The 27,298-nt window shown below is 39.3% G+C and overlaps 1 protein-coding gene and 1 pseudogene across 7 annotated transcripts in view; both read right to left on the bottom strand.

Annotated features, from left to right (window-relative positions):
• MGAM (maltase-glucoamylase) overlaps positions 1-27,298 on the bottom strand; it is a 230,085-nt gene that overhangs the window by 181,114 nt on the left and 21,673 nt on the right. The window lies entirely within an intron of this gene.
• LOC123384058 lies at positions 7,900-13,529 on the bottom strand (annotated as a pseudogene).

Below are 27,298 nucleotides of genomic sequence, written 5' to 3'. Positions count from 1 at the left end.
CACAGATCTCACAGAGCAGGGCTACCCTCTGATCAAGGTTGCTGGTGTCGCACTGGAGGTGGAGAGACTGGTTACACTCCAGTGTGTGGGCACGTGCATGCATGCGTACACATGAACACATCATAGAAACACAACTTATGGATGTCAATCTCTAGTAAATATATAACTGTTTAACCCTTAATTAAGAGGTGTCTCCAAGTGACACTGGACAGTAAGGTGGAGATTTCTCCATCTTTGAGCATGTGTAAGTGTTGGAAATCATCTCTAAACTAGGAAAACATTTTTCTCCACCTGAAAAGTTTTTTTTGTACTGGCTCACAAGGGACTAATTAATTTCCTCACTTGAAAACTTTGTAAGGCATAAAAGCAATTATCTCCTTCCTAGATGGCATTCACCTTCACTCAGCTCCTACTAATATGTCAGGGCACAAAATCACTCAGAATTTTATCTTCAGGGACTCTCCACTGCAACTCTCCACCCACTTAATCATGCCTCTCCTCCCATCACAAATCAACCACAGAAAGCTCTTTTTTTTTTTTTCTTACTCTCCCCTTCTAAAGTGATTTAATTGTTGACTTCTGGGTTTTAGGAACTTGGTTTAGGAAAAAGTAATTACCCCAGCATCACCACCATCACAGAGGAACAACCCTGTCTCAGGTTTAAATTTTAAAAATGAGGGATGCCTAGGTGGCTCAGTTGGTTGGGTGTCTGACCTCGACTCAGGTCATGATCTCACAGCTCATAGGTTTGAGCTCCACGTCAGGCTCTGTGCTGACAGCTCAGAGCCTGCAGCCTGCTTCAGATTCTGTGTCTCCCTCTCTCTCTGCCCCTCCCCTGCTCACATGCTGTCTCTCTTTCTCTCAAAAATGAATAAACATCAAAAAAATTGTTTTTTAATTTTTAAATGAGGTTATTTATAAAATAAAATTTATCAGGCCATTATTAGATATTTTCCTAATCTTGGGGCCTGGAGGACCCTGCTAAAGGAGTACTTAATATTTAATGAAGTATTTGCCATTAATTTCTAAAGACCTTTTTCCTTGGTAACTATTTTCCATATCCCATTTCTGGAGATAGAGTTCTGAGGGTTAGAACCTGAGAATGCTTGACTTGCTATTTGTCTTGTTCTGACTTACTTAGCATAATATACTCTAGTTTCATCCATGTTGTTACAAATGGCAAGATTTCATTCTTTCTGATCACTCAGCAATATTCCATTGATTATATACACCACATCTTCTTTATCCATTCATCACTCAATGGACATTTGGGCTCTTTCCATACTTTGGCTATTGTTGGTAGGGTTGCTATAAACATTGGGGTGCGTGTAGCCCTTTGATTTACCATTTTTGTATCCCCTGGATAAATACCTAGTAGTGAAATTCCTGGGTTATGGGGTAGTTCTATTTTTAATTTTTTGAGGAACCTCCATACTGTTTTCCACAGTGGCTGCATCAGTTTGCATTCCCACCAACAGTGCAAAAGGGTTCCTCTTTCTCCACATCCTGGCCAACATCTGTTGTTTCCTGAATTGTTCATTTAAGCCACTCAATATATTTTAACACTTACAGCACATCTCAATGCGGACTAAACACATTTCAACTGCCCAAAAGATAGTGGTAATAGCTACAAAAGGTAGTAGTACAATGTGGGTACAATCTTTTAAGAACAAATTCATTTTTACCTTCTCCAACATCTACAATAATCTCTTCCTCCACTAAGTCAGTCAGAGAAAGACAAATATCATATGATTTCACTCATATATGGAATTTATGAAACACAACAGATGAACATAGGGAAGAAAAAATATGATAAAAACAGAGAGGGAGGCAAACCATAAGAGACTCTTAGATACAGAGAACAACTAGAGGGTTGCTGGTGGGGTGTTGGGTGGGAGGATGGGCTGGATGGGCAATGGGTATTAAGGAGGGCACTTGTTGGAATGAACCAGGTGTTATAAATAAGTGATGAGTCACTGGGTTCTACCCTGAAACTAATACTACACCTTATGTTAACTAACTTGAATTTAAATAAATTTTTAAAAATAAAATAAAAGGAACTCTTGACTTGAATAGGCTATACCAAATCTTTCAGTTTCCATAACCTCATTAGGATTGGAAGAAAGGGTGTCTTGAAAATTGGGAAAAAATCTGTCCTGGAAAGATTGAGCCATAGATTCTTTGGCGTCCTTACACTTTCTCTTGATTTAACAGGGACCATGGGTGTATGTAATATAATGTGAGCAACTCTGGGATGGGGTTTGCAGTGAGGCATCTAGCAGCTTGCTAGATGGAATCCTTGGATTCGTTTCACAGTGTCTCTTTTAAAACCCAAAGAGCAGAGTTGATTTTTCAATTCCTTATCTGACTGATTGATGGTGAGCACAGCACAGAGACTACTTATGTCATCTATTCACTACTCTTCCGCAAGAGTAGCCTAAAATGGCTTGCTGGGGTTTCGTCTTGTGGATCACGATGCTTCCCATATGCTTCACCTGCATCCTGGTTAGCGATTGTACCTACTATGCTCACAGTGCAGAGCAAAAACTTTATGTTGAATAAGGACATTCTCCTACGTAACAAGAATCCCATTATCACATATGAGAAAACTAACCTTTAATTCAGTAATATAAAATGTATAGTCCATATTGAAATTTTCCAAAATTTCCCCCAATATATTTATACCTTTTTTTTTAAATCAAAGATCCTCTTAAGGTTCGTTTGATTACTTTGTCTTTTTAATTTGTTTTAATTGATCACATTTTCTCTGATAATTTCTAGCTTTTTATTTTATTTTAGGTTTTTGTTGTCATTGTTGTCCTTTGCTTCCTCTTCCCAATATCACTTATTTTCACAAAATATAGTCCTCCTTGAGTACCCTGTAATTCAGTCTTTGGTTGAGATGATTTTGACTTTTTTCAACTTCTTGAATTTACTTAATAGTTCTTCACAATCTGTTTTCTTGTGCATTTCTATTCTGAGGGTTAAGTTTTCTAATTTCCAGTGTTGTTTCATATTTGTAAATGCCTCTGAATTATGATTAATTCATGTTGAAAATTTATTTTACAGAAGCAGCATTGCCAGTTAGAGTACAGTGATTATACACAGTTCTTTTGGTCTTTAGCCCTGGAGTTTTTAGTCAAAATACTGTTTTCCAAAGTTGCATAGGACTTGCTTAGAACTATGCTGATATCCAAAGTTTCCTTGGTCCTTTTACACCAACCTCTTCAGTAAGCCTGTATCACACATTCATATCACAGTAAATTCTTTTGTCTGCATTCCGTCCTGGGATCCCCCAAACTCCTGGTTGATTTTTTTTCAATTTGTATACATTATAGTTCACTTTATATACTGTAAACTCCTATGAGTTTGACAAAATAATGTATCCACCACTAGAGTGCCAAACAGATTCATTCCATTGCTCCCGAATTCCCTGCATTTCCCTAGTCACTGTCCCCTTACTTCTCCTAAAGAGATATGTATCCACTTATCTATTTTCCATCCCTTGTAGTTTTTCCTTTTTGCATAATGTCATTAGAATTGAATTATACAACATGTAGCCTTTTGTTCTGGCTTCTTTCCTTTGGTAAAATGCATTTAAGATTTTTTTCATGTTATTATGTGAGTTATTAGCTCATCCCTGTTTATTGTTGAATAGTATTCACATTGTATGGATGGATCATAGTTTGTTCATCTATTCACCTACTGAGAAACACTGTGGTCGTTTCCAATTATGACTAAAGTTTCTATAAACATTTGTGCACAAGGTTTTGTGTGGAAGTAAATTTTCCATTCATTTTGGAGGCACAATTTCTGGGTTGTATGCTAAGTCTATCTTTAACTTTATAAGATGTTGCCAAACTGCCTTCCAAAGTGGTTGTGACATTCTGCATTTCAAGCAGCAATGAATGAGCATTTCTGATTTTTTATATATCCTCTCTAACATGTGGAAATGTCAGGGTTTTTTTTTTAATTTTTAGCTATTCTAGTAGGTATATAGTGGTATCTCATTGTTGTTTTAATTTGCATTCACCTATCACAAATGATGTTAAACATCTTTTCATACTCTAAGTTGCCATCCTTATATCTTCTCTGGCATGCATGTGCTCAGATCATTTCCCCATTTTGGGGGCTGTTTGTTTCTTAGTGTTAAGTTTTAAATGTTTTATTTTGGGGGGCACCTGGGTGTCTCAGTTGGCTAAGTATCCCTTGATTTAAGTTCAGGTCATGATCTCATGGTTCAAGAGATAGAGCCCCATGTCAGGCTCTGTGCTGACAGCATGGAGCCTACTTGGGATTCTCTCTCTCCCTCTTTCTCTGCCCCCCACCCATTCACATTCTCTCTCTCTCTCTCTTTCTCTCTCTCAAAAATAAATAAATAAACTTTTTAAAAAGGAGATAAATTCTTCCAACAGCCTGAGGGAGCTCAAAAGCAGATATTAAAAAACTAAGTTTTATTTTTTATGTATGTATTCTGGATACACATATCAATTATCATATCTGTGAGTTTTCAAATACTTGCACCAGTCTGTGACTAATCTTTTCATTCTATTCACAGTGACTTTAGCACAGTAAAACGTTTCAACTTGATAAACTTCCATTTTTCATTCTCTTCTTTCATGGATGATGCTTTGGTGTTGTATCTAAAAACTCACCACCAAACCCAAGGTCATGCAGATGTTCTCCTAGAAGTTTCATAGTTTTGCATTTACATTTAGGTAATTTTAGATAATTTTTATGTAAAGTGCAAGGTATGTGTTGAGGCTCATTTTACCGCATAGAGACAGCCAATTTTTCCAGCAGTATTTTTGGAAAAGATTAACATTTCTTTATTGAATTTCCTTTGAAACTTTGTCAAAAATAAGTTGTATTTGTTTAGGTCTATTTCTGGGCTCTCTATTATCTTCCATTAATCTGTCTATTGTGTTTACAATACTATACCGTGTTGATCAATATAACTCCATGGAAAACCTTGAAATCGGATAATATGAGTCCTATGAATTTTTACAATTGCTTTGGCTATTCTACTCCTTTGCATTTCCTTATAAATTGTATAATCATTTTGTCAATATCTACATAAAAGCCTGCTAGAATTTATTTGGGATTGCAATGTACCTATAGAATGAAATTGGAAAGAATTAACATCATAACACTATTGAGTCTTCCAATCCATACTCATTGTATACTTTTGTATTTACTTGGAGCTTTCATTGGTGATTCATAGTTTTCCACTACAGATTCTGAACACATTTTATTAGATTTATATCTAAGAACTTCGCTTCTTTGTTGCTATCAAAAATTGTATTACTTCTTATATTTCAATTATAATTGTTGTTAATACGTAGGAAAACAATTGACTTTCGCATAATGACTTTGTATACTGAGACTTTGCTAAAATCACTTATTACTTTCAAGAGGTTTTTCGGTAGATTCTTAGGGGACTTCTACATAGACAATCATGTCATCTGTGAATAAAGACAAATTTTTCTTTTTTTACATTCCATATGCCCTTTATTTTATCTCACGTAACCACACTAGCTAGGACTTCCAGTACAATATTAAATAGGAGTAGTGAGAGAGGACATCCTTGCCTTGTTCCCAACCTTAGCAGGGGAGAAGGCATTCAGTCTGTCCCCACTATAGAAGATGTTAGCAGTAGGGTTTTTTAGTACCCCATATTGAAAGTTTTATAATGAATGGTTGTTGAATTTGTCAAAGGCTCTTTCTATACTAACATGATCATATTTTTTCTTTTTTAATCTATTTATATGATTAATTATATTGATTAATTGTTGAATCCTGAAACAATCATATATCTTGGAATGAAATCTACTTGTTTGTGATATGTTATCCTTTTTATGTGTTGCTGGATGGGATTTGCTAAAATGGCGTTGAGGTTTCAGTGCCTGCATTCATAAGAGATAATGTTGTAAACTTTTGTTGCTCTGTATGGTTTTTATATTAATGCAATGCTGGCCTCATTAAATGATTTGGGAGTGTCAATGAAATGTCAATTAAAATCCTCAGGACATTTGTTCATGACATAGACACACACACACACACACACACACACACACACACACATCTACACACAAATGCAAAATTATTTTAAACTCATATGTAAGAGTTTGGAGATAGTCAAGAATAGCCAAATTAGTTCTAATGAAAAAGGAGATTGGATAAGGCCTACTAATAGTAATATTTATTATAAATCTGTATGGGGTCTGTACTATAAGCATAAACCAATACATCATATAAATAAAATAGAGAGCTCAGAAACAGATCCATGAAATAAAAGCACTCCTTATAAGACAGTATGACATTTCAAATCAATGTGGAAAGGCCTGATTTTTCAATAAACTGTACTGTAACAACCGATTATCTACATAGGAATAAAACATTAGATCTCTATTATTTCTTAACCTTACATGTTTCTTCCATCTTTTGTTCAGTCCTAACTACCACCTCCTTAGGCAAACAAGCCCCACTCCCAGAATCCCTACTTGGAAGAGACAAGCAAATTCCCTATCCCTATCTCACTTCAAAGGACTCTTCAGAGCACAATTTCTCCAGAAAACCTGACCACAATTATCCTGCACAGTCAAGACCCATCACAAAACAGTAGTCAGCATGGTATTTATCACACTGCATTGTTTCCCATCCTTTTCTGTCTAATTTCTTGTACTTTTGCTCTACTCAGATTATAGCCTCCTAAATAAGTCTTTAGAGGCTAATCCTTGCCTAAGGCTCATGATTTGTAGAGAATGCAGGTTATCACTAACCTTTTGCCTGTCCCAAAATTAATAATCATTTGTTTAAAAAATATAAATGTCTAACTCCAAAAATTAAAACTATTAGAATATATACAAGACTTTTTTCAATTATTTTTTATTCAAGTATAATTAACACACAGTGTTACACTGGTTTCAGGTATACAATATAATTATTCAATAATTCTACACATTTTTCAGTGCTCATCATGATAAGCATCCTCTTAATCCCCTTTATCTATTTCACCCATCCCCCTAGCCACCTTCCCTCTGGTAACCACCAGTTTGTTCTCTATTTAGGACAATACTTTTCTGTTTGTCTCTTTTTTTCTTTTTCATTTGTTTTGTTTCTTAAATTCCACATACGAGTGAAATCACATGGTATTTGTCTTTCTCTGACTGTCTTATTTCACTTTGCATTATACTCTCTAGCTCCATCCACATCATTGCAAACAAAAGATTCCATTCTTTTTTGTGGCTGGGTAATATTCCACTATATACAACCACATCCTCATTAGCCATTCACCGATCAGTGGACACTTGGACTGCTTCCATATCTTGGCTATTGTAAATAATGCTGCAATAAACATGGGGATACGTATGTCTTTTCAAAGTAGTGTTTTCATTTCCTTCAGGTAAATGCCCAGTTGTAGAATTCCTGGATCGTATGGTAATTCTGTTTTTAATTTTTTGAGGAATTTCCATACTGACTCCCACAGTGGCTGCACCGTAGAAGGCCTTTTTAATCATTTCATTTTAATATAAAACATGAATACAGAAAGACCACACTGAACATACATATAGCTTAATAAATTATGAGGTGAATACCCTTATAAACCACTACCCAGATCAAGAAATAGAGATTTGATAGCAACCCCAGAAACATTTCCATTGCCCCATTCCAACTGCAATCCTCATATTCTCAAAAGTGACTGCAATCCAGGGGCGCCTGGGTGGCGCAGTCGGTTAAGCATCCGACTTCAGCCAGGTCACGATCTCGCAGTCCCTGAGTTCGAGCCCCGCATCGGGCTCTGGGCTGATGGCTCAGAGCCTGGAGCCTGTTTCCGACTCTGTGTCTCCCTCTCTCTCTGCCCCTCCCCCGTTCATGCCCTGTCTCTCTCTGTCCCAAAAATAAATAAACGTTGAAAAAAAATTAAAAAAAAAAAGTGACTGCAATCCAGACCTTGAAGTAATCACTTCCTTGCACTTCTTAACAATTTTATCAGGCCAGTCTGAAGTGCTACACACTATAGCTTAGTATTCTACATTTTTATTTCATATGTTTTTTAGTCTATTTTAATCTATAGATTCTCTCTACAGCTCTTTAATTTTCTTCCAATCTCTTTGTTGAAGAATCGGGGTTTTTACTGTAGAGTTTCCCACAGTCCACATTATGGTGACTCCATCTTCAGGGCACAGTTAAACATGTCTTTCTGTTCTCTGCATGTCTTTCTGTAACTAGTAGCTGGTTCCAGAGCCTTGATCTGGCTTGGGTCTGACAAATAATGAAGGTAACCTTTTGAGGGTGGCTGCTTTTGGAACACCATTATGAACTCATGGACTTAAATATATTTGATAGATTTCCAATGGTTGCAACCACTGTATTTTTTTGAAGTGTACCTTCTCTCATCTTTGGCCAGTAGAAGTCTCCTCCAGTCAGCTCCTGATACCTGTTAACATCACCCCAGTAATCTTTGATCCCCATTATGATAAGATATTACAAGCTCATCTTACAGATTTCTTGCCCAGACCTGGAAAGAGCCATTTCTCCAAGAAGTCCTATTACTCATCTTGGGAAATAGTATTGCAAGAATGCAACAACCTACACCTAGGGACATATAAAATGGGCCCATTTATATAAAATGAGTCCATCCTGATATATACAATTTAAATACAAGACCCTAGAGGCTTTACCTAACCTCCTCTATATTATTTTCAGAACTAGAATATTCCATAATTATTCATTGTCTTTAGCTTATGTTACACACACAACAGTCCTAGAATAATACTGCTAATACTATCTCCACCACTGTCATTACTGAAAACTGTTAAAAAATACTTTGCATGTGCTCTTCCCATTCTTCTCCTATTTTAAAGAATGGTTGTCCTATATCTACATTGTCAGAGGCTATAGTTATCACAAGAGACTGTTGTTCACGTCCTTTGAATGGAAAAGCACTTTTAAAGCAATATACACACATACACATCACAGATAAAAATTACGTTTGACAACAACAAAGTTAACACTTCTGCATGACAGAATATTTCAATTAAAAAGTGAAAAGACAAAACCCCGATTCACAAAAGGTACTTCCAACATAACCATCAGATAACAAGAGGTGTATATCCGTGATATTTAAAGATGATCTCCATATCCCTACAAAAGTAGCCAAGGACTCAGGACAAGAAAAATGTGAAGCTCTGTTGCTCTGTTCCATCCCAACTCTTCTCCCATTTGCTCTACTCAGCCCTACGGAAACCTTATAGAGCGTCCAGACTTACCAAAGATTCTTCTGCCAAAATGTCTTCTCTGCTACAGTGATGTATTTGTAGAAACAAGCAAACGTTTTTGGCAATTAGAGGCAGGATGGTTACTTTTATTTTTGACTTAGTAAGGCATAGAATGATGTGGAGTTCAGAACCATGTAAAGACCTCACTCCCAGCACTCCTCCTCAGTCCCCCTCTCACTGCCACCTCCCCAACCACCAGCCTCCTGTGCTCCCTTCCCAAACTTCTCTCCATGCAAATAATAATATAAAGTATATTCTACTTTTGTCTTAGAAAAAGTTAAGAAACTAAACAAAATGCTCTGCACTTTGCTTTTCTTACTCAACAGTGTATCGTGGAGATCTTTCTCTTAATGGCACAGAAAACTTCCTCATTGTTCTTACAGCTGTAAAATATCTGATAGTCTGGAAGTTACGTAAATTCTTTAAGTAGCCTCCTTTTGATAATACATTTGGATGACTAATATTCTATTTGTGTATTTACAAATAGTGATACAGAAAAAAATCAGTAAACCAGTGTCATATGACACAGAAATATTAGTTGAAATACTGTTGTGACAGGAAAGGGGCCAGGATGGCACAATACTGGAACTGCAAAGTGGATGAGAAAGCTCACTGTAGAGCCGGAAGACAGCTTGGTAAACCTGGTCCTTGTGAGGGGGGAGAAGGAAGGGAACCCAGAAATGTAGCTGAGAGAGAAGGGAGATGGAATGCCCTGTGTCAGGATTGACCAATGTGAGGACTATGAGGAGAAGTGACCAGCTGCCCTTTTCCTGCCCTCCATGCACACCTGCTTCAGCCCAGGGGCACAGCAAGATCAGTTCACCCTTGTCACTTCAATTCCCAAAACCAGCCAGTTGCCCTCCCACATTTGGGACTGGTGTGATCATGAGACTCATGCCAGATGAGAAAATGCCTCTTTCTAAGGCATTGCCCGACCTCCTCACTATGAGAAAGTACAACAATTAGAGATGTATCTGAATCATCTGGCCCTGAGGTTGGGGAGGAGTCAGGACTGTGGAGTGAGTTCACTCTCACAACTGCCAGTTGAGAAGATTTACAGAGAGGTATGTACATCCCTGTTGGACGTTGGGGAGGGAATCTCAAGAAAGGGTAGGACCTTAAGCTGGATTTGAAGCCACTCACATAAGAGACAGAAGGTGCTTCCTTTTGGGATGAGCACTGGGTGTTGTATGGAAACCAATTTGATAATAAATTTCATATATTAAAAAAAAAAAAGAAACAGAAGGTGCTTTAGGCAGTGAGGAAATCATGAAAGCAGAGGAAAACATATGGGAAGATGACTCCAGCACCTAGAATCAAACATGTGTGTCAGCGGCCATGGAGAGAATTATACTTTTCCTGGATTTTCCCATTCAAAAAGCTGAGTGTTCTTTAAAAAAAACACACATATTTTGTACATTTACACCTGTTAAATCTATATTGTAAGTTGTATTATAACTACAGAAGAGTATATAAACATATATGTCCAGGTAAAAAAATAATGTGATCTCCCATGTAGGAATCATCTGATTATAAATTGGAAGGCTAGCTGTGTCTTAAAATGCCCTTGTAGATCACAAACCACGTGGTGTTGAAAATGATCATTTCAGACTGAATTAGTGCTTTGAGATTATTCATGTCCACAATAATGAGTTCATGATTGTCTTTAGGACACAGCTAATCCTTGAGGAGTTGATAGCAGTGAGCAGCGTTTCATGACATCTCGAAAGGCCTCTATGAATTTGTCATTCCGGAGGGTGAAGATGAATGGGTTCAGGAAAGGGGTCACCACTAAAACCATCAGTGACGCTACCCTGTTGTACTCAAGCTGCCTGCATTTGCTTGGGTTTCACATAGAGGAACAAGCAGGTGCCACAGCCGATCACAACAAATGTGAAGTGAGAGGCACACGTAGGGAAGGCTTTGCTCCGGCCTGAGGCTGAGGGGATCTTGAGGATGGTAGAGATGATGTAGGTGTAGGAGATGATTGTAGGGATCATAGAACCAACAATAATGAATACAGCCATTTAAAAAAGAATAAACTGTGTGAAATGGCTGTCATCACAGGATAGTTCAAACAATTGCCCTCGGTCACATAAAAAAATGGTCTATCACATTTGATTTGCAGAAGGTAAGCTGAAACATGGCATAGACTGGCCAGATTTGAAATAGAAACCAAAACACCCATGACACAATAACCACCCAGATGCAGGTGTGGCTGTCCATAATGATGTTGTACCTCAAAGGGTTACAGACAGCCACATAACGGTCTACAGCCATCACTCCCATTAATATGAATTCCGACGTGCCCAAAGAAAGGTATAAATATAATTGTGCACCACATGTTGTCAAAGATATTGTCTGCATCCCAGGAAGCAGCAACCTGCAGAGCACCAAGGGAACAGCAGTAGATATGAGCAAGATTTCTAGGACAGAGAGGTGGCCAAGGAAGAAATACATGAGGGACTGCAAACATTTATCAACACAGACAATCACAAGGATGAACATGTTCCCCATGAGTCACCAAACAGAAGAAGAAGAAGGTAGCAAATAGAAGATGGCATAATTCTGGGGATCCAGGGAAGCCTATGAGATAGAAGTCAGTGGCACTAGAGTGACTCTCCAACATTTAGTCCTGAGAGGTTGTTCCTTGTGAAATCTAGAGAGTAAAAAAGAGATCACACTGCTTCTGATCCCAAAATAAAAACAGTTTCAGGTAAAGAAAATATTCCTCTCCTGTTCACAGACTCCACAACATGTCTAGGAAGGGTTCATGTCCTACTGTTCCCCCTACATGATCAGTATTGATCTTTTTAAAGACCATCATGATATATGAAGAAAATTAAATCTGGCCAGGAAGACGAGCCCAGTCACCAATGGCATACCATAGGCAAGACAGCCAGCTCCTGCCCAGGGTGCACCACCCACATCTCTCATTCCACAGGTCTTCCTGCCTTCCATCGTGCTGTGAATAGCCACCGAGTCTGCCTCCCTGACCAGTGTGTTCCTTTTTACCACTAACTCACTTCCATCATGAATGTCCTAAACTATGCGATCCACCAAATATATTCTGTCCTTTGAGTCCTGCTCCAGACTATAGAAAAGTCTTTCTGCCCACTCCTACCCAGAGCAGGTACATGTTTACTTTGCTTCTCCAAGACATAAGGTCCATTTGCCCTAGATCCATTTGAAAGTTTTTCCTTTTACTTGTATCACCATAGGTGTCACACTGTTAGGCATGGGTATGGACAACTCTTTGAGGATTTTCTGTAAGATCTTGAGGGCAAGGCCTGAGTATTTCTCCGACTACAGGTCAGCTAGCTGCTGGAGTGAATTCTCACTTTATGCCCTCTATTCTTGGAAGGGGAATCCTGCCTTGCTTTTCTCCCCAGTAAATGTGTCTTTTCATAGGTGACAGGCTAAACAGCACCCAGGCTTAATTAGTCAGAGGCCTCTCTCTCCCAACCCTCATACCAACAATCCACCAGACTGATAGGGGAAGTCCAGAAGAGGGCATGGGAGGAACTGCCATCCTCAACCTCCAGCTGTCCCATATCACCTCATGTTGGAACTGGCAGACAAGAGGCTAAAGGTCCAATTTCAACACCCCCTGCCTTCGTGAGAGCTCAAAACCCTGGATCCAGCAGGGAGCCAAAGCCACCAAATGTGAACTCTGGGCTCAGCCCAAGGCCTACACATAAGTAGCCATGGTCTCAATCCAACAGAAAGTAAGGCGAGTCTTCTCAGAGATAACAAATAGGTTTTTCCTCCAAAATCAAATGAAAAAATTCAGCTGTCAATAAAACAGACCCAAGGTCCTGAGCCCCTTACAATTTCTGACATACATCCCCCATTTCCTTCAGGTATTTGCTCAAGTGCCCAAGCTCAGGGAGCCTTTCCTCATGATCCTTCCTAAAAAAACAAAAAAAACAAAACAAAACAAAAAACACATTCTACCCTTTACTCCCTATCAGCTCACCAGAATCTATTTATCTCCTTTGCTCTCCTCATCTAAAATTGTGTTTTTACTTTTTGTTTACTATCTGTCTCCTATTATAAGGTAAGCACCATAAAAAGTAAAAACTTTGTCATGCTTGTTTACTGTTCCTGACATTCAATTATTTTTAAATGAATAAATCAATGAATCAATTAAGAACGAAATCTATGAACAAAGCTTATTTAGTCCTGGCTATGGCCAAACTTTTGATTTTTTTTTTTTATTTTAGAGAAAGAGCAAGTGAGCAGGGGAGAGGGGCGGAGGAAGAGAGAAAGAGAATCCTAAGCAGGCTCAATGCTCAGCACAGAGCCTGACACAGGACTTGATCCCAGCCTGAGATCATGACCTGAGCCAAAATCAAGAGTCAGAAGTTCAACCAACTGAGTCACCCAGGCACCCCCAGCTATGACCAAACTCTGCTTCCTCTCCCTTTGGTCTTTGCTGAAATGCTGCCCTGTCAATATGCAGCCCTCTCTCTGGAGATCCCTTTGGAAATGACAGTTGGGTGACAAGGATCAAGAACAGACTTATTAGCAGAAGTCTCCTTCCATAATTTTTGTTTAGCCAGGACGAGATACAATCAAAGGATAGAAGAGTGTCCTGACAAGAGCAAGGGTCTATGCCTATGCCCAGCACTGAGTCAGGTCAAATCTGCTCTCTGCTGTGCATGGCAGATTTGAAGATGAGGTCATCCATTCTGCTGTAGATGTCCTTGTTCTAGAGAGCATCTAGGCCCAGAACTTCCCATGCTGATCCTCTCTTGCTCTCTCCTTTACAGAGGGGAACCCTGGCAGACACTCACCTCCAGAGAAAGAGACTGAACTGGAATGTTCTACAGCTCTCCAGGGATCAGCCCAGGCTTCCTCCTGCCTGACTAGTGCTGTGTGGCCCAAAGAAAGCTGCTGCTGTTCTCATTCTCAGTGCAAGAGAAAACTGTCTTCACACAAGAACTTAGGGAAAAGTCCAGTAATAATAGTGCTATGGAAGCCAACTATCTCCCTCTGACTTTCTCTCTCCTTCTTTCCTACTCTTCATTGTCCCCAAGAAGGGTTATGCACTGAGGAACCAAGTCTGACGCAGTCAAGGGAAACCCAGAGAAACTTTCAGCCCTTATCCCCTGAGGTTAATCAAATTTTAGAACTCTTGAAAGTTTTTTTAGTGGCCAAACTTGAAATCTCCCTTGTTGGAAGTTTCTCAGCCTGCAGGCTGCCCTCCTCCCAGGCTCCAAGTCCTGGTTACCACAAACCAGTTCAAACCAGACCCTGCTCTCTTCTGTGCATCTGCCTGATTACATTTGCCCTACAGAGCCTTGACACCCCCAAGTAGAAGACACCACAAACAATTCAAGACATAAAGCAAAAACTCGCATGCCAGAGATGAGTAATAATGTGAGCGAAATGGTGGACAGGCAGCCCTAAGCTATTGTCCCTCCACAGAAACCATAGAAAACAAGCAGAAACTGTCAAAACTGTGTCAGAACTCTGGAAAACATTAAAAGATTTATAGCAACCATGGAAACACTGGTTCAAGAAAAAGAAAATTGAAAAATGCTAGGAAAGCTTTGTGGTATTTTCATTTACCCTTGCCCACACTCTTTCTAGCCTGGCAGAAGTCTTGAAAATGGCAACCTGCATTCTCATTGTGGGACCTCAGTCCCTGAGGAAGCAGAGCAGATGTGGGGCAAGAAAAGTTACTGTTGAGACATACAATAGACCATCTAAAGACTCACAGGGAAAGTTGGGGTAAGCGTCTTTGGGAAATTAAGGAATTTAAAAGCAGCTACATACACCGGGGAACTTAAAAACCACACCCATGTACAGGGAAAGATGCATGCTCAGAAAAGACCTGAGAAGACCCTAATCTTTTGCTTTATGTAGGATAAACTCAGATCCACATCAAGGCACATTATAATCAGTAAAAAGACAAAGACAAGGGACAATCTGAAAGCAGCAAGAGAGAAGCACCTTTTCACATACAAGGAATTCTCAGAAGATTAACAGCCAAATTTTCATAAAAAATTATATAGGACAGAGGGCAGTGGGGTGGCATATTTAAAGTGCTGAAAGAAAAAAATGTCAACCAAAAAATTCTGAATCCAGCAAAACTGTCCTTCAAAAATGAGTGAGAAATGAAGATAATTCTGGATAAATAAAAGCTGAGAGAGTCTGTTGCCAGTAGACTTGTCCTAAATGAAATGCTAAAGGAAATACTTCAGTTTGAAATCAAAGAACAACAGACAGTAACTTGAAAATAAAAATATAAAGATCTCCACTAAAGATAACTAATGGGCTAATATTAAAGTCAGCTTTATTGTATTTTTGGTTTTTGTAACTCCACATTTCATTTTATACATAATTTAAAATACAAATGCATAAAATATTATAAATCCATTTTATTGGGCAAATAATGTATAATTACGTAACTTTTGACAACATATAAAGGGGAATAGTGCTATATAGAACAGAGTTTTTGTATGCTACTAAAGTAAAGTTGGTATCAATTCAAACTACATGTTATAAATTTAGGATGTTAAATATAATCACAGAAAAAAATAGCTAAAAATATATACACAGAAGGAAAATATAAGGGAATCAGTTTACTGCAAGAAAAATCAACACAACAAAACAGAAGACAGTAATGAAGGAAATAAAGGGATGAAGAAAATGAAAGACAGAAAAGTCTAAGACTTGCACAAAACAAACAGCAAAATTACAGAAGTCCTTCCTTATCAGCAACTACTTTCAACATAAAATGGATTAAATTCTTCAATCAAAATACAGAGACTAGCAGGAATTTTTTTAAATTAGCCTGTGTGTACGCTGTCTACATGAAACTCCCTTTACTTATTTTTTTTATTCTCAAGTTAATTAACATAGAGTGTAGTCTTGGCTTCAGAGTAGAACCCAGTGATTCATCTCTTACATATGACAACCAGTGCTGATCCCAGAAAGTGCCCTCTATGATGACTATAACCCATTTAACCGATCCCCCCACTCACCCCTCCCATCAACCCTCTGTGTTTAAGAGTCTCTTATGATTTGCCTCCCTCTTTGTTTTTATTTATTTATTTATTTATTTTTTTTATGAAATTTATTGACAAATTAGTTTCCATACAACACCCAGTGCTCATCCCAAAAGGTGCCCTCCTCATTACCCATCACCCACCCTCTCCTCCCTCCCACCCCCCATCAACCCTCAGTTTGTTCTCAGTTTTTAAGAGTCTCTTATGCTTTGGCTCTCTCCCACTCTAACCTGTTTTTTTTTTTTTTTCCTTCCCCTCCCCCATGGGTTCCTGTTAATTTCTCAGGGTCCACATAAGAGTGAAACCATATGGTATCTGTCTTTCTCTGTATGGCTTATTTCACTTAGCATCACACTCTCCAGTTCCATCCACGTTGCTACAAAAGGCCATATTTCATTTTTTCTCATTGCCACGTAATATTCCATTGTGTATATAAACCACAATTTCTTTATCCATTCATCAACTGATGGACATTTAGGCTCTTTCCATAATTTGGCTATTGTTGAGAGTGCTGCTATGAACATTGGGGTACAAGTGGCCCTATGCATCAGTACTCCTGTATCCCTTGGATAAATTCCTAGCAGTGCTATTGCTGGGTCATAGGGTAGGTCTATTTTTAATTTTCTGAGGAACCTCCACACTGCTTTCCAGAGCGGCTGCACCAATTTGCATTCCCACCAACAGTGCAAGAGGGTTCCCGTTTCTCCACATCCTCTCCAGCATCTAGAGTCTCCTGATTTGTTCATTTTGGCCACTCTGACTGGCGTGAGGTGATACCTGAGTGTGGTTTTGATTTGTATTTCCCTGATAAGGAGCGACGCTGAACATCTTTTCATGTGCCTGTTGGCCATCCGGATGTCCTCTTTAGAGAAGTGTCTATTCATGTTTTCTGCCCATTTCTTCACTGGGTTATTTGTTTTTTGGGTGTGGAGTTTGGTGAGCTCTTTATAGATTTTGGATACTAGCCCTTTGTCCGATATGTCATTTGCGAATATCTTTTCCCATTCCGTTGGTTGCCTTTTAGTTTTGTTGGTTGTTTCCTTTGCTGTGCAGAAGCTTTTTATCTTCATAAGGTCCCAATAATTCAATTTTGCTTTTAATTCCCTTGCCTTTGGGGATGTGTCGAGTAAGAGATTGCTACGGCTGAGGTCAGAGAGGTCTTTTCCTGCTTTCTCCTCTAAGGTTTTGATGGTTTCCTGTCTCACGTTTAGGTCCTTTATCCATTTGGAGTTTATTTTTGTAAATGGTGTGAGAAAGTGGTCTAGTTTCAACCTTCTGCATGTTGCTGTCCAGTTCTCCCAGCACCATTTGTTAAAGAGGCTGTCTTTTTTCCATTGGATGTTCTTTCCTGCTTTGTCGAAGATGAGTTGGCCATACGTTTGTGGGTCTAGTTCTGGGGTTTCTATTCTATTCCATTGGTCTATGTGTCTGTTTCTGTGCCAATACCATGCTGTCTTGATGATGACAGCTTTGTAGTAGAGGCTAAAGTCTGGGATTGTGATGCCTCCTGCTTTGGTCTTCTTCTTCAAAATTCCTTTGGCTATTCGGGGCCTTTTGTGGTTCCATATGAATTTTAGGATTGCTTGTTCTAGCTTCGAGAAGAATGCTGGTGCAATTTTTATTGGGATTGCATTGAATGTGTAGATAGCTTTGGGTAGTATTGACATTTTGACAATATTTATTTTTCCAATCCATGAGCAGGGAATGTCTTTCCATTTCTTTAAATCTTCTTCAATTTCCTTCATAAGCTTTCTATAGTTTTCAGCATACAGATCCTTTACATCTTTGGTTAGATTTATTCCTAGGTATTTTATGCTTCTTGGTGCAATTGTGAATGGGATCAGTTTCTTTATTTGTCTTTCTGTTGCTTCATTGTTAGTGTATAAGAATGCAACTGATTTCTGTACATTGATTTTGTATCCTGCAACTTTGCTGAATTCATGTATCAGTTCTAGTAGACTTTTGGTGGAGTCTATCGGATTTTCCATGTATAATATCATGTCATCTGCAAAAAGCGAAAGCTTGACTTCGTCTTTGCCAATTTTGATGCCTTTGATTTCCTTTTGTTGTCTGATTGCTGATGCTAGAACTTCCAGCACTATGTTAAACAGCAGCGGTGAGAGTGGGCATCCTTGTCGTGTTCCTGATCTCAGGGAAAAAGCTCTCAGTTTTTCCCCGTTGAGGATGATGTTAGCTGTGGGCTTTTCATAAATGGCTTTTATGATCTTTAAGTATGTTCCTTCTATCCCGACTTTCTCAAGGGTTTTTATTAAGAAAGGGTGCTGGATTTTGTCAAAGGCCTTTTCTGCATCGATTGACAGGATCATATGGTTCTTCTCTTTTTTTTTGTTGATGTGATGTATCACATTGATTGATTTGCGGATGTTGAACCAGCCCTGCATCCCAGGAATGAATCCCACTTGATCATGGTGAATAATTCTTTTTATATGCCGTTGAATTCGATTTGCTAGTATCTTATTGAGAATTTTTGCATCCGTATTCATCAGGGATATTGGCCTGTAGTTCTCTTTTTTGACTGGGTCTCTGTCTGGTTTAGGAATCAAAGTAATACTGGCTTCATAGAATGAGTCTGGAAGTTTTCCTTCCCTTTCTATTTCTTGGAATAGCTTGAGAAGGATAGGTATTATCTCTGCTTTAAACGTCTGGTAGAACTCCCCTGGGAAGCCGTCTGGTCCTGGACTCTTATTTGTTGGGAGATTTTTGATAACCGATTCAATTTCTTCGCTGGTTATGGGTCTGTTCAAGCTTTCTATTTCCTCCTGATTGAGTTTTGGAAGAGTGTGGGTGTTCAGGAATTTGTCCATTTCTTCCAGGTTGTCCAATTTGTTGGCATATAATTTTTCATAGTATTCCCTGATAATTGTTTGTATCTCTGAGGGATTGGTTGTAATAATTCCATTTTCATTCATGATTTTATCTATTTGGGTCATTTCCCTTTTCTTTTTGAGAAGCCTGGCTAGAGGTTTGTCAATTTTGTTTATTTTTTCAAAAAACCAACTCTTGGTTTCGTTGATCTGCTCTACAGTTTTTTTAGATTCTATATTGTTTATTTCTGCTCTGATCTTTATTATTTCTCTTCTTCTGCTGGGTTTAGGCTGCCTTTGCTGTTCTGCTTCTAGTTCCTTTAGGTGTGCTGTTAGATTTTGTATTTGGGATTTTTCTTGTTTCTTGAGATAGGCCTGGATTGCAATGTATTTTCCTCTCAGGACTGCCTTCGCTGCGTCCCAAAGCGTTTGGATTGTTGTATTTTCATTTTCGTTTGTTTCCATATATTTTTTAATTTCTTCTCTAATTGCCTGGTTGACCCACTCATTCGTTAGTAGGGTGTTCTTTAACCTCCATGCCTTTGGAGGTTTTCCAGACTTTTTCCTGTGGTTGATTTCAAGCTTCATAGCATTGTGGTCTGAAAGTATGCATGGTATAATTTCAATTCTTGTAAACTTATGAAGGGCTGTTTTGTGACCCAGTATATGATCTATCTTGGAGAATGTTCCATGTGCACTCGAGAAGAAAGTATATTCTGTTGCTTTGGGATGTAGAGTTCTAAATATATCTGTCAAGTCCATCTGATCCAATGTCTCATTCAGGGCCCTTGTTTCTTTATTGACCGTGTGTCTAGATGATCTGTCCATTTCTGTGAGTGGGGTGTTAAAGTCCCCTGCAATTACCACATTCTTATCAATAAGGTTGCTTATGTTTATGAGTAATTGTTTTATATATTTGGGGGCTCCGGTATTCGGCGCATAGACATTTATAATTGTTAGCTCTTCCTGATGGATAGACCCTGTAACTATTATATAATGTCCTTCTTCATCTCTTGTTATGGCCTTTAATTTAAAGTCTAGTTTGTCTGATATAAGTATGGCTACTCCAGCTTTCTTTTGGCTTCCAGTCGCATGATAAATAGTTCTCCATCCCCTCACTCTCAATCTAAAGGTGTCCTCAGGTCTAAAATGAGTCTCTTGTAGACAGCAAATAGATGGGTCTTGTTTTTTTATCCATTCTGATACCCTATGTCTTTTGGTTGGTGCATTTAATCCATTTACATTCAGTGTTATTATAGAAAGATACAGGTTGGAGTCATTGTGATGTCTGTATGTTTTATGCTTGTAGTGATGTCTCTGGGACTTTGTCTCACAGGGTCCCCCTTAGGATCTCTTGTAGGGCTGGTTTAGTGGTGACAAATTCCTTCAGTTTTTGTTTGTTTGGGAAAACCTTTATCTCTCCTTCTATTCTAAATGACAGACTTGCTGGGTAAAGGATTCTCGGCTGCATATTTTTTCTGTCTAGCACCCTGAAAATCTCCTGCCAATTCTTTCTGGCCTGCCAAGTTTCAAAAGAGAGATCAGTCACGAGTCTTATAGGTCTCCCTTTATATGTGAGGGCACGTTTACCCCTTGCTGCTTTCAGAATTTTCTCTTTATCCTTGTATTTTGCCAGTTTCACTATGATATGTCGTGCAGAAGATCGATTCAAGTTACGTCTGAAGGGAGTTCTCTGTGCCTCTTGGATTTCAATGCCTTTTTCCTTCCCCAGTTCAGGGAAGTTCTCAGCTATTATTTCTTCAAGTACCCCTTCAGCACCTTTCCCTCTCTCTTCCTCCTCTGGGATACCAATTATGCGTATATTATTTCTTTTTAGTGTATCACTTAGTTCTCTAATTTTCCCCTCATACTCCTGGATTTTTTTATCTCTCTTTTTCTCAGCTTCCTCTTTTTCCATAACTTTATCCTCTAGTTCACCTATTCTCTCCTCTGCCTCTTCAAGCCGAGCTGTGGTGGTTTCCATTTTGTTATGCATTTCGTTTAAAGCGTTTTTCAGCTCCTCGTGACTGTTCCTTAGTCCCTTGATCTCTGTAGCAAGAGATTCTCTGCTGTCCTGTATACTGTTTTCAAGCCCAGCGATTAATTTTATGACTATTATTCTAAATTCACTTTCTGTGATATTATTTAAATCCTTTTTGATCAGCTCATTAGCTGTTGTTATTTCCTGGAGATTCTTCTGAGGGGAATTCTTCCGCTTGGTCATTTTGGATAGTCCCTGGCGTGGTGAGGACCTGCAGGGCCCTTCCCCTGTGTTGTGGTGTATAACTGGAGTTGGTGGGCGGGGCCGCAGTCAGACCTGATGTCTGCCCCCAGCCCACCGCTGGGGCCACAGTCAGACTGGTGTGTGCCTTCTCTTCCCCTCTCCTAGGGGCGGGATTCACTGTGGGGTGGTGTGGCCCGTCTGGGCTACTTGCACACTGCCGGGCTTGTGATGCTGGGGATCTGGTGTATTAGCTGGGGTGGGTAGGCAAGGTGCACGGGGGCAGGAGGGGCAGGCTTAGATCGCTTCTCCTTAGGTGATCCTCTTCAGGAGGGGCCCTGTGGCAGCGGGAGGGAGTCAGATCCGCTGCCGGAGGTTTGGCTCCACAGAAGCACAGAGTTGGGTGTTTGCGCGGAGCGAGCAAGTTCCCTGGCAGGAACTGGTTCTCTTTGGGATTTTGGCTGGGGGATGGGCGGGGGAGATGGCGCTGGCGAGCGCCTTTGTTCCCCACCAAGCTGAGCTCTGTCGTCAGGGGGCTCAGCAGCTCTCCCTCCCTTTGTCCTCCAGCCTTCCCGCTTTCCAAGCAGAGCTGTTAACTTATGACCTCCCAGACGCTAAGTCGCGCTTGTTGTGGGAACACAGTCCTTCAGGCCCCTCCGCTTTTGCAAGCCAGACTCGGGGGCTCTGCTTGGCCGGCGAGCCGCCCCTCCGCCCCGGCTCCCTCCCGCCAGTCCGTGGAGCGCGCACCGCCTCGCCGCCCTTCCTACCCTATTCCGTGGGCCTCTCGTCTGCGTTTGGCTCCAGCGACTCCGTTCTGCTAATCCTCTGACGATTTTCTGGGTTATTTAGGCAGGTGTAGGTGGAATCTAAGTGATCAGCAGGACGCGCGGTGAGCCCAGCGTCCTCCTAAGCCGCCATCTTGCCGCTTCTCCTCCCTCTTTGTTTTTATCTTGTTTTTTCTTCCTTTCCCCTATGTTCATCTGTTAAGTTTCTCAACTTCTACATATGAATGAGATCATGTGGTATCTTTCTTTCTATGACTTATTTTGTTTAGCATAATACCCTCCAATAGCATCCATGTTGTTGCAAATGGCAAGATTTCATTCTTTTTAATTGCCAAGTAGTATTCCAGTGTGTGTGTGTGTGTGTGTGTGTGTGTGTGTGTGTGTGTGTGTGTACCACATCTTCTTAATCCATTCATCAGTTGATGGACATTTGGGCTCTTTCCAATAGTTGTTGTTGATAGTGCTGCTATAAACATTGGGGTGCATGTGCCCCTTCAAATCAGCATGTTTGTCCTTTGGATAAATTCCTTGTAGCGCAATTGCTGTCATACAGTAGTTCTATTTTTAATTTTTTGAGGAACCTCCACATTGTTTCCCAGAGTGGCAACACCAGTTTGCATTCCCAATGTGCCAGTGCAATAGGGATCCCCTTTCTCCACATCCTCACCAACATCTGCTATTTTCTGAGTTCTTAATTTTAACCATTCTGACAGGTGTGAGGTGGTATCTCATTGTGGCTTTGATTTATATTTCCCTGATGATGAGTGGTGTTGAGCATCTTTTCATGTGTCTGTTAGTAATCTGGATGTCTTCTTTGGAAAAGTGTCTATTCATGTCTTCTGTCAATTTCTTCACTGGATTATTTGTTTTTTGGGTGTTGAGTTAGATAAGTTCTTTATAGATTTTAGATACTAACCCTTTATGCGATATGTCATTTGCAAATATCTTCTCCCATTCTGTTGTTTGCCTTTAGTTTTATTGATTGTTTCCTTTGCTGTGCAGAAGCTTTTTATCTTTTAATTTTTTAATGTTTATTCATTTTTAAGAGAGACAGACAGAGCGTGAGTGGGGAGGGGCAGAGAGAGAGAGAGAGAGAGAGAGAGAGAGAGAGAGAATCTGAAGCAGGCTCCACGCTCTTAGCTGTCAGCACAGAGCCGGATGCAGGGCTCAAACTCACAAACCATGAGATCATGACCTGAGCTGAAGTGGCATGCTTAACTGAGCCACCAGGACACCCGTAGAAGCTTTTTATCTCAATGAGGTCCCAATAGATCACTTTTGCTTTTGTTTCCCTTGCCTCTAGAAACATGTCAAGTGAGAAGTTGCTGCAGCCTAGGTCAAAGAGGTTGCTGCCTGTTTTCTTCTCTAGGATTTTGATGGTTTCCTGTCTCACGTTTAGGTCTTTCACCCATTTTGGATTTATTTTTGTGTATGGTGTAAGACAGTGGTCTAGTTTCATTCTGCATGTTGTTGTCCAGTGCTCCCAGCACCATTTGCTAAAGAGACTGTCTTTTTTCCACTGGATACTCTTTCCTGTTTTGTTGAAGATTAGTTGACCATGTATTTGTGGGTCCATTTCTGGGTTCTCTATTCTGTTCCATTGATCTATGTGTCTGTTTTTATGCCAATACCATCTGTCTTGATGATTACAGCTTTGTAGTACAGGTTAAAAGTCTGATATTTGGATGCTTCCAGCTTTAGTTTTCTTTTCCAACATTACTTTGGCCATTTGGGGTCTTTTGTGGTTCCATACAAATTTTAGGATTGTTTGTTCTAGCTCTGTGAAGAATGCTGGTGCTATTTTGGTAGGGATTGCACTGAATGTGTTGATTGCTTTGGATAGTATTGAAATTTTAACAATATTTGTTATTCCAATCTTTAAGCATGGAATATTTTTCCATTTCTTTGTGTATCCTTCAATTTCTTTCATAAGCTACATGAAATTCACTTTAGATCCAAAGACACAAATAGGTTGAGCAGATGGAAGAAGATACTCCATATAAATACTACCCAAAAGAGAGCTAAAGTAACTATACTAATATCAGACAAAATAGACTTTGAGTCAAAAACTGTTGCAAAAGACAAAAGACATTATACATTAATAAAAAATTCAATTTAGCAAAAAAAAATGATTATATATGTTCCAAACAACAAAGACCCACATTATATGAAGCAAATATTAACAAAATTGAAGGAAGAACTTCATTATGTCACTTTCAGTAAAACATGTAAACAGAAGATTAGTAAGGAAATAGAATACTTGAACAATAAAATAAACTAACTAGGCCTAATAAACAGAGTTCACTCCACCCAACAAAAGCAGAGAATACACATTCTTCTCAAGTGCACACAGAACATTATCCAAGATAGGTCACATTAGGCCACAAGTCTCAATAAGGTTACAAAGACTGAAATCATTCAAAGTGTATTTTCTGACTATAATGAATAAAACTAAAAATTTGAGAAGATGCAGAATGTTTGTGTCTAATAAAAATGAGCCCACAGGTATTTCTGAAAATTAATAAGAATGGATACATCGGGCATTTAGCACACATTAGTCTAGATTGATAGCAGAGACAGAAGGGACTTGGAAACTGTATCCCTGGAGATGTTTTTAATTATAGCAACAGAAAGCCCAACTCAAATTGTCCTAAACACTGAAAGGAATTTAGTAGTAGATTATATTACTAAAACTATCCAGAGAAAAGACTTAAATTCTGGAATGGTTTAATCAGGACTTCAGCTATAGCTACATTTCTGGGCCATTCTCTTGTTTCAACTTCCTCTGTGAATGCATGTGATCCTTAGGCAGCTTCCCCGACAGCAGCAATTCTGATGTCTCATTCACCTGCCACACTGCCCACACAAGGTCTCAACAGAGCTCATTACAATGTTATCTCAACACTGAACATTAAGACACTGATGTTTCATAGGCCAAATTGCATCATATATCCATCCCTGAGCCAGACACAGGGAGCTCACTGATAAGTTTAGGTCAGACTGCACCCTAGGGGATGACTGTGACCTAACAGAGGAGGGGTGGAGAGGACTGTGGGAGGGCAGTTACAGTGTCCATTACTGAGATCATCCAGTCTAACTCTTTTTGTTTTATACATAAAGCCAATCTAAAAATCAAAGCTCATTGATTTCCCAAATTTATAGTTTGTCAATTCTAGGCTAAGAACTGAACCACAGTCTACTGAAACTGGATATCAATCTCCTCCAAAGAAGGACATGGACTGAGGAAGAAAAACTGTGATGCCAGAAGCATTAAGTGGTCGGCAAGTATGGTGAGGTTACAATAGTTTACCCAGGGAAACAATAGACATGAAGACCCAGAAACAGATTTCTGAATGAACTCCCCAGGAAGCTGGAATGGGTCTAAGATGAATAAATAAGTGAGGGGTAAATAGAAGCCAAATATGTAACATATACACACGAATTCAGAAAGGATCTTTGAAGTAATATATAAATAAAATTATGTACCCAAGAGGTGATCCCTCTCCTCCTGAGCTGAAGGTCAGACATGATTGAATCACAAGCTTGGAGATAAGATGGGAAACCAGAGTGCAGAGAAGAGCCATCCACTTGATCAAACAGGGCAAGCATTCCTGTCCCTATTCTCCATTTACTATGCTGAAATCTGTTGGTTGGTATCAGGGATCCATTTTACTGCAATGTACTTAAGCTACAGAGAAGGTAGGTCATGGAGCATTAGCTCCAGCCCATGTACGAGAGAATAAGGAACCAGAAAGGAAATGAGCTGTGGTTGGTGGGAATGTCAGGAGGGGAAGGTGGATGTGACACGTGAAATTCTTGGTAAACTAACTTAAAATAGTCTTTGGAACCAGTCATATGCAGAATTGGAGTTTAGGTGAAATTGACAGGATAATTAGAAACGTTTTTGCACACTCCAAAAATTAGTCGTGCGACAAACAGCCCAGTCTCGGTTAGACAAGCAGATGATGATGAGATGTTGATTAGATGGATAGATAGATAGATAGATAGATAGATAGATAGATAGACAGACAGACACAGCTGGAGAGACAGACTTACCTTTTCCTTTTCAAATTGAGGAGTGAGATGAGATGGAGAGAAGGAAAACTCATACAAGGAAAACTCAAGTCCAGAAAATATAAAGAAGTAAAAATGCCCAATAATGGAAGAATTTATGACCTAATCAATAAGGAAAGGCTTATAATTAAAACATCCAATTCAGCCTAGAACAACTGCAGTGGAATGGAGACAGTAAGAGCTCTAGGTAAGAGGCAAGAAAAAAAACAAAGGACAGGAATCAGGGTAGGTTGTTAGGAAGATCATCTCAGTAAAAAGTTCAGTTGCAACAAGTTCAGCCGGCTGATGACAATAGACAGCCTGGCATATGATAAAGGCGAAAAGGATTGTTAGCAACTTGGAGTAGTAGGAATTAAATAGGCAAAAGGGTGAAACAGGTGGAAACTGTCAAAACTACTAACCGCTGCCAATCCCTATACTATTCCTCTGCATACAAAACGTTTCCCACATTATCTCTGATCCCCATAAGAGTCTTAAAAAGAAAACTGTTTTAGTTTTCTGAATCTTTGGAAAAGTATGTGATTTAATCAACTGGGTGGCAATTTTAATTTTAGGAAATCCCAACATTTCACAGCATGGGAAAAACAAAAATGCATTTCACATTTCAGGCACAAATTTCTTGAAGTCAATATTTTATATGAAAATAGACAGGCTTTAGTTTAAAATCAGTTTAATCTATCATGAACTAAAGAAAAATAATATGTAGAGAACACATTTTTGGAATGACAAGTGTTTTTTGAGTGTGCTTGTGGATGGAAGTGTGTGCTCATGAATTCACACGTCGTATCGAAGGTTGTATTCAGGGGCATGTATGAAAACTCCAAGGCAAAATCCTCATGAATTCCACCACTTTGTACCCCTTTAAGAAAGTATGTGTGATTTTAAATAAAAAGCAATAAACTGAAAGGAAAATGTCCTGGAAAAACACCTCATCTATCATTTATGAGTATGCATTACAGCTATAGTTCAAAATACAGAAATCCTTATTCCAAATATTACAAAGACATTTGGGTGGCCTCAGTAAACCTAGGCAAACTTGAATTCTATAGATCTTTTAAGTAACTAATGGAAACTAACTACACCACCTGTACAC

Source organism: Felis catus, chromosome A2, assembly GCF_018350175.1.
Source record: "Felis catus isolate Fca126 chromosome A2, F.catus_Fca126_mat1.0, whole genome shotgun sequence".
In the NCBI taxonomy this organism is placed as follows: Eukaryota; Metazoa; Chordata; class Mammalia; order Carnivora; family Felidae; genus Felis; species Felis catus.
This window is presented reverse-complemented; position numbering and strand designations above follow the sequence as displayed.